The sequence below is a fragment of the Kryptolebias marmoratus genome, linkage group LG5 (assembly GCF_001649575.2).
Source record: "Kryptolebias marmoratus isolate JLee-2015 linkage group LG5, ASM164957v2, whole genome shotgun sequence".
Classification (NCBI taxonomy): Eukaryota; Metazoa; Chordata; class Actinopteri; order Cyprinodontiformes; family Rivulidae; genus Kryptolebias; species Kryptolebias marmoratus.
This window is the reverse complement of record NC_051434.1, coordinates 15840065-15847687: the sequence shown is the minus strand read 5'-3', so window position 1 is coordinate 15847687 and position 7623 is coordinate 15840065. Positions and strand designations below refer to the sequence as shown.

General features: G+C 43.1%; 1 protein-coding gene across 2 annotated transcripts in view; it reads right to left on the bottom strand.

Annotated features, from left to right (window-relative positions):
• dlgap3 (discs, large (Drosophila) homolog-associated protein 3) overlaps positions 1 to 527 on the bottom strand; it is a 152236-nt gene extending 151709 nt beyond the window's left edge. For both annotated transcript variants that reach the window (XM_025006627.2, XM_037975872.1), the window contains exon 1: positions 390 to 527. The gene's annotated coding sequence lies outside the window, so the exon portion shown is untranslated. The remainder of the gene's footprint in view (positions 1 to 389) is intronic.
• Between the last annotated feature and the right edge of the window lie 7096 nt (positions 528 to 7623).

Genomic DNA, 7623 nt, shown 5'->3' with positions numbered 1-7623 from the left:
CCCCTCCCCTCCCTCCTTCCCTTCAGCATCCTATTCGACTTTGGTTCGGTTAATCGCTCCTGCAGCCTGAGTGAATTCCTCTCCGGGACCTTCAGCGACGGGCAAAAAAAGCGCCCCCATTTTCTCTCTCTCTCTCTCCATATATATTTAATGTTTGTTTTTTTTTTACGCACGAACGTAACTCGGCGATTAATTGACCTCTCGGAGCGTGTTTTCAGTTCCTTGGCGCGGGCGATCTGTTTGTCAAGTTGACCCCCCCGCTGACAGCAGACCCTTCCCCACAGCCTGATGCTGGATGGAAGACTGCAGCAGCCCCGACCACACACACACACACACACACACACACACACACACCGAACCCGTCTTTCCCGTTCCGCACCTCCGCTTACCTGAAAGTGGAGCTTCTCGTCGGGACGTTCTCGTCTCCCTCCTCGTCCGCGGCGGAGCGACAGAGGCGCACGCCTATTCCACGGCTCCCTGCGAGGAGCCGAGAGGAGGATGGAGAGGCAGCAGGGACAGGCAGCGGAGTCTCATCCTCACACACACACACACACACACACACGCACGCACACACACACACACACACACTGAAATATTACCGACAAGCGATTGGTCCGCGGGATCCTCCGCCGCTCAGATCCACTTCTCTAGGAGGAGCTAATCAAAGCAACATGGCCAGCATATTCCAAAGGCTGAATCCAACCATTGAAACACACCTTTTCATCCTTTTTTTTTTCCTCTCCCTCCCCCCTATTTTATTAGGTTTCATTTTATGCACCACAAAGAGCTCATTATTCAGCTTAAACTTAAAGATACTCATTGCAAACTAGGAAATCAAGCATAAAACGCCTTATCAAAGGGTGCAGCTCACTCCGGTGTAGGTTTTCGGATCAGGTTTTCTGAAATGCGGGTATGCGCTCAATGTAAACGAGGCCCTTTTATCTGCAGGTTTTTCTCGACAAATCTGGGCGCAAATACATACCCATACGTCAGAAAGCGTCAAACTTCTCCATCTCAGCTGGCTTGACCTATTTCCAGTCACTTCGGCTGTTTTCGTAGGTAAAAGGTAGTTGCTATCCTGCCAGCATCTGCTGATGGCAATGTGTGAATACACCTATATGCGTGAAGCAGTCCCAGGGGGGGGCTAGAAACCTTTGAAAAACATACACTTTTTAACCAGCATTTTACGAAAATTCTCAGCATTGTTAAAACATAAAATCAGCGCTAGCGAACGCAGGTTTTGTATTTGAATAACACCTCAAGCTCGACCTGCTGAGGTGATGAGAATTTCCTTTAGGTACAATTTACTGTTTCCTATTTCACGCTACCATCGAGATTTTGTTTTATTTATTTTTTTAGCAACAAACAAAGCGTAGCGTTCTTCTCGTCCTCTATTGCTATTTACCGAGCAACTCGATCGCTGAGTGGCCGGCAACCGCGCTCCAGGTACACTGCTGCCACCTACAGGTTTGTCTGGACCGACGGTGAGGTTGGGCTGCTGCTACATGTTGGAAAGGGTGAGCATTACAAACAGCTCCCTGCTGTCTGCTGTTACTACTGTTATTGATGTATGGCCCTTTTCCACCAGCGTGTGTAGAGGACAGCTCAACTCTGTTCAACGCGGTTCGGGTTGTTTTTTGTTACACTTCTAGTGTGTGGGTTCATCGTGAATGATGGGCAAACACTGACACCACGCTCCTTACCAGATGGTGGCGGTAATGCTCCATTAAGCGGCTTGCCAGACACTATTAAACATGTAGAAGAAAAGAAGACAGGGACAATTCGGTGTTGCAGTTACTCCTCTTAAAAAAAGTACAAAAACTGCGGTGAATTATTTAAAAACGATGGGTTGGGTTGTTGTTAGAGAATGGTCCTTGTGATGCAACCAGTGACTGACAGTTTTCTGACGTCGCGATTTCAGGCCAGCACGCTACACTTGGAACCACAGCGAAGTATGTTCTAAAAAAAAGGGGGCCGGTTCCACCAATCCTTGCTAGTGGAAAAGTCTCGTAACCGCAGAGAACCAAGTCGAGCCATGCTACGGAGGCGATAGCGGGGGAAAAAGGGGCCATTTCTCGCGCAGCTACCCACCGTGACCGCCTGTGGTGCGCATGTGTGACGTCACAAGTTGCGGCTTCCTTTAAAATGCAAATAGGAGGGTCCGAAAAAGTTCCCTCTCTGAGACCTGGGTTCGAAAAGTTTCCACGTCGGAGAATCCGGTCACAGTTGTGTAAACGAACGGCCGAGCTGCGACAGAAATGCTGCAGTTTCACCGAAAAACAGCTTTGTGTAAACGGCCCCTTAAAGTCCCCTATACTGTTTAGGCGCAGCGTTTTCTGCTCAACGCTCGGGGGGGGGGGGGAGGTTATGCATACAGGATGCCACCCTACCTCTCTGTACACTTTGAAACACTTCCACTTAACATCCCTCCGAAGTTCTCCTCTCCCACGACTGATGAATATTCATGGCGTACAGGCAGTTCTGTGCTGAATACGTCCCGACCCGAGCATAAAGACCGAGTTTCGTAAAAAAAAATATAATGAATTATTCCGCCTCGTGATTTTTCACCTGCTGGCAATCAAGCCGCAACTTTAACGCTGGGAGAACTTCGTTAAGTAAAAAAGGATTATAGATATCGTCGCATTCTGCAAATGATTAATGGCTCGCTCGGGAATAGCCTTATTGATTTTTGCTGGAACACGAACACTTCCCGACACGTTGGCAGGCTTTAGTTTCACCGCCGGGGTCAGCGACACTGATAAAACGGCATTGAGTGACGCCTCTGTTTAGTGTCAAACATCATGTCACACCACCTGCCTCTGTAAACGCAGCGCGATCGCGTCTGCCTTTCATCGCTTTGAAAGGTGATGTTTTCTCATCAAACGGGGGCGGATTTGAATGAAACTCGCAGGAAGTAATCACTGGATGCGCATCGATAACTCATTAATATTCGGAGTAAACCCTGATTCAAGATGGCTGCCACAACTAATTCACAAACGCGGCTGTAACTCAGTCGGTTTTACAGATGCTGAGCTGGAATTTGAGGTGGTAGTAGCTGAGAGTCATTGCCGTGGATAGTACAAGATCTTGCAATATCGCACATAACGTTACTTTTGCGTTTTGACCAAAACAACGATAATGCCATTATTTCTTAAAACAAGTTAAACTTAGTTTAAAACTCTGGCACAAAAGGCGGTGGGAGACTATTATAGTAGTTCCTTGAACATAATTAGTAGATAAAAAGCTCAGGTTGATAATATATGTCCAACCTGAACACTAAACAGGGAAAACTAACCTCTGAGTTTGCTATACGTGTATTCTACTGATTTGTAATGCCACACCTAATAATTCAAAGTAAAGAGAAAGTGTATTCTTTAATGTTTGCCCTTTTTGTTTTTACCCTATTGTTTATTTGTTGGTGGGGGTTTTTTTCGCCAGACAATTGCATTTTGGGTCATCGCATGCTAATTTCCAACCAACTGAAGTATCTGCCGACTCTCCCTTTGAGTGGGAAGCCCCCTTAATGAATATTTATTGGCTCACTGGGTCAAGGTGTGATATTTAATGTTCCCAGCACGGCCCACCGCGAGCTTCTGCCCGTCATGTACGAGGCAAGGCATTCATCGCCGGGGTGCGATCATTTATTTACAGCTGAGTCTTTAAGCCACCTGCTTCCCAGCCTGATCGCAAATCCGTCTGCGCCTTCATTAGCGCCGGTCCGAGCGCCGCTAAAAAGCAGATGCCGGAAGCCCCCCCCGACCTCGGATCAGAACCCGAAGGCTTTAATTTAGACGTCAAAGATTTGTTTTTTTTCCTGCGTATACCGTCTATTTTTTTCATGGAGCTCTTGCGAGTCCCGATATGGCTTAAAAACAGGAAGAGCAGAAATGAGATTTTCTAGATTGGAAACATTACTAAATATATCCTCCTGAGGCCCAGGCTTTTGTTTGGTGTGCATTCTTTCAATGCAGTGTCCTCGCATGATGACGCAGGGGTCTCAGGAGGAAACAGGCCTTTGGTAGGACCTGTCTGTAAAAGTGCATTTGTCTCACATGTTCTAAAGAGAAAAGCAACACTACAAGCAATAAAAATAAATACATTTTGTACATTAACATATACAAATACCAGATGTGAGACAACAGAAGGCATCCGGGGTTTTAATCAAGACAATTATACGGGTGGATGGAAGTTCAGTGTGAAAATGTAGTATAATATGTGAAACTAAAGCCAGTATCGCAGCATCGCTGTTAATATTTTGTGTCCCTCAGGTCTTTTGAACATGTTCATAGATCCAGCAACTCAAGAGCAACTTCCTGTGACTCACTCGAAGAACCGCCACAAACGTTTCGAGACATTTTGGAAACTCCATTGTGAGCGCTGTTCACGATTTCTCGCCAACTGTCTCAGCCCTTTGAGAAACTACCATCAAGTTCCATCTACACTACTACAGATTTTTTTTTTCATTTATTTAAAAAACTTTTTCCCACACAATTTTAGCAAAACCTCTAATATATCAATGTTATACCATAAGGTGGTGAGAACATCCACAACAACAACATATCAAAAAAGATTATTGGACTTAAATGGTTTCTAGTGTGAAACAGACAGCTGGCACCAGTTTTTCTCCAAAGCTCCATATGGTAAATCCATCATTTTAAGGTCTAGCACATCATGACATCTGGTGGTCAGTTACAGCCTCGAGAACAAAATGTGAAAAGCCCAAACACTGTAGACGTCAGAGAATCCAAAACCACAACTACATTTGCCTTTTAAGTCTTCACCCCTAAGATGTTATGCTCTGTTTCTGCCAGCAGAGGTCACTAAATGGGACACGTGAGAACTTTAAGGTCTTTTCTCTGTTGTGGTTTCACCTGTGGCCACAGTGCATTGTCCCCAGTGGATAAAACAAGCTGATTACCTCCTAAAATCTGACCACAAAAGTGAGTCCCAACTGAACTCAACTTGCTCTGGGGGCGTTTAGATGTAGTGAAACTTACCTTAATAAAGCTGTCGTCAGCTGCCAGTGTGCCCTTCCAAAGCATCGCTCCAAGATGGTTTGGATCAATAGTAACCTGTCAGGCAAAGGCTCCCGGGACACATACTAAATATGGAGCTTAACTTTGACATTTTATTTTGCACATGGAGAATGTGAAAAAAGAGAACTGCCTACTGTTTTCTGTCTCTACACCAAATAAGTTGTAAAAAAAAAAAAAAAAAACTAGCATGAGGTTTAGCTTTTCATGATCTAGCTTCTTCTCTCACCATGGGAATATGGCGACCCCTGTTCGTGTTGCAGTCTCATCACCAACCTCTCATCAGCATACCAGGCTTAAACATGGTCTTCAAGAAAAAAAAAAAAAAGAAATCCAATGTTGTACATATTTTATCAAAAAACAAACAAAAAAAAAAACAAAAACATGCAAATCAGTAAATCTCAGGGCCTATAGCTCATGTAGCTTTGACATCTTCATAAGCCAAGCAGCAGAGACACAAACACTCTTTTCTGTGCTGACAGGAGATTTACTGTTAACATGACAGACTGATCGAGTGAGAGGCATCCTGATGATGACCCCTGCACACAAACACACACCCACACACAATATAAACACACTCATTTAATGTCGCCATAAAAGAGACAGCAATATGTCTATTTGACATCCTTCCTGCGCATTATTTTAACAGGATATGACACATAACAACAATAACTTTTGGCACTTTTTGTCCAACTTTGACATTTATGTATATGCAGCCTTTTTGAATGCAAATTTATTGTTTCACAAAAAAAAAAAAAAACCAGTATGCAGTTATACCTATGAAAGGCGTAGACAGTATTGATAAATACATTTGGTCTTTAGAACCAGGGTTCTTTAAAAGCTAATGGTGAAAAAAAAAAAAAAGCTGTTAGCAGTTTTCTGATATTGCACTAATTTTGTGTGTATGTGTGTCTATGTGTGTTATATGCTAATATTATTCAAATAAAACACATAGTTTGTTGTTAATGGTCAATGTATTCTTATATATATTATGGATTTTTTATTTTGTGGTGTTGTTTTTTTTATTATTTTGTCTCTTGGTGGGTTTTTAGGTGGCCTTATGTCGCTCTGCCCTGGCACACCTGGTCCTAATTTACAAATCAACACACCTGCCTTGTGTTTGTCATTGACTCCCTCGGTGCTTCGTCGTTTGTTCTTTTGTCGGATCATTATTGTTGTTGTTGTCATCCTCTTTGTTTACATTGTGTCATCTATGTTCAGCCTGCCTTTTATTTTTGTCAAAATATTTATTCCTTATGCTAGCACCTCATCACAGATTGGTGCTAGCATTAGCCCGTTAGCGTGTCGTCTGATTTAAAGAGTTAGTTTTGTCAATTCTGAAGTTATTTTGTCTAATAGTTATCAGTTAATACCTTATCAGTCACAAAGCATGAAGTAAGAAGAAAAAGGTATTCATCTATGCTAATGACAAGCCAAACAAGTGCCACTTTTACCCATTTTTCATACTTATAAAAACAACATAACAGTGTGAAAGAATGCTACATTAGCAAACATTAAACCTCTAGATTTTGCATGACATTGTTTAGTTTGTTGCTGTTTTCTCAACATAAACTTGTGTATAAACCTGTGGATATCTTGCGCCGCTAAGAAGCAAGGATATCACTAAGTGCTCTTACTCTTTTCTGTCCAATTCATGGGTACAAACAGAAGCAAGGCGCTAGCGTCTACAGGTGTGTAGCTGAGTTGGACTGAACCAACTCAAAGCTCAGGGGAAAGTTAGATTGCAGCGATTACTTTCAGTAAAGATTCTTTTAGTTTGTAACTATGAAAGTAAAATTAGAATAAATAAACACCACATGCTTGGGTCTTATTGCTGGGAGTGATAGCATGTTGTTTTATAGGTCATAAATTCCCCCATAAAGCGGGTAAAGAAAATGGAAATTCCCCCCATTTTCCCACATTAAAAAAACGGGGGGAGCACCTGCTCCGCCTGCTCCATTGACCAGGTGCCTATGCATGTGGCGCTCATTTAGCGAACTTGTGTTTCGCACAGAAAGCGTTACAACGAACCACAGACAACACAGCCCAAAGGTTCATTGTGAAAGAAAAAAATATGTCCAGTGCAATCGTGACTCAGTTTAAAAGCTTCCAAAGAAGCCCTCGCTTGAATCATGAAGAAACTTTTGAAGTCTGAGCAGTTTTCGATGCAGAAACGTGTTCCTGAACGCACCCTCCTCTGATTGGCGGTTAGGCTGACTCCCCCTGAGAGCTCCTCCCTCGTTCTCCAGGCTGATGCTGTCCACCGCAGGTAAGACACTGACTACCCCTAACTAAACCACAGACACCTACTTCATGAAATCTGTTGAACTCAGTAAAGAGTCCTTTAAACGTGGACATGTTGCGTCAGAGGGTTTAAAAATAAACAAGTAAATAAATAAAAATCCAATATGTTCTTTCTTCCGTATGAACATCTCTGGCGTTCAGGGTAGATGTTAGGATGTTTCGGTGAAGAAGTAAAAGATTCATGCGCTTGGAGTGGAGCAACTGCGAAGTCTCTAAGAGGCACACTTACAGACCATGAATTTAATTATTAAATGCTGTGACAGCCTATTAAACGACTTTAGAGAAT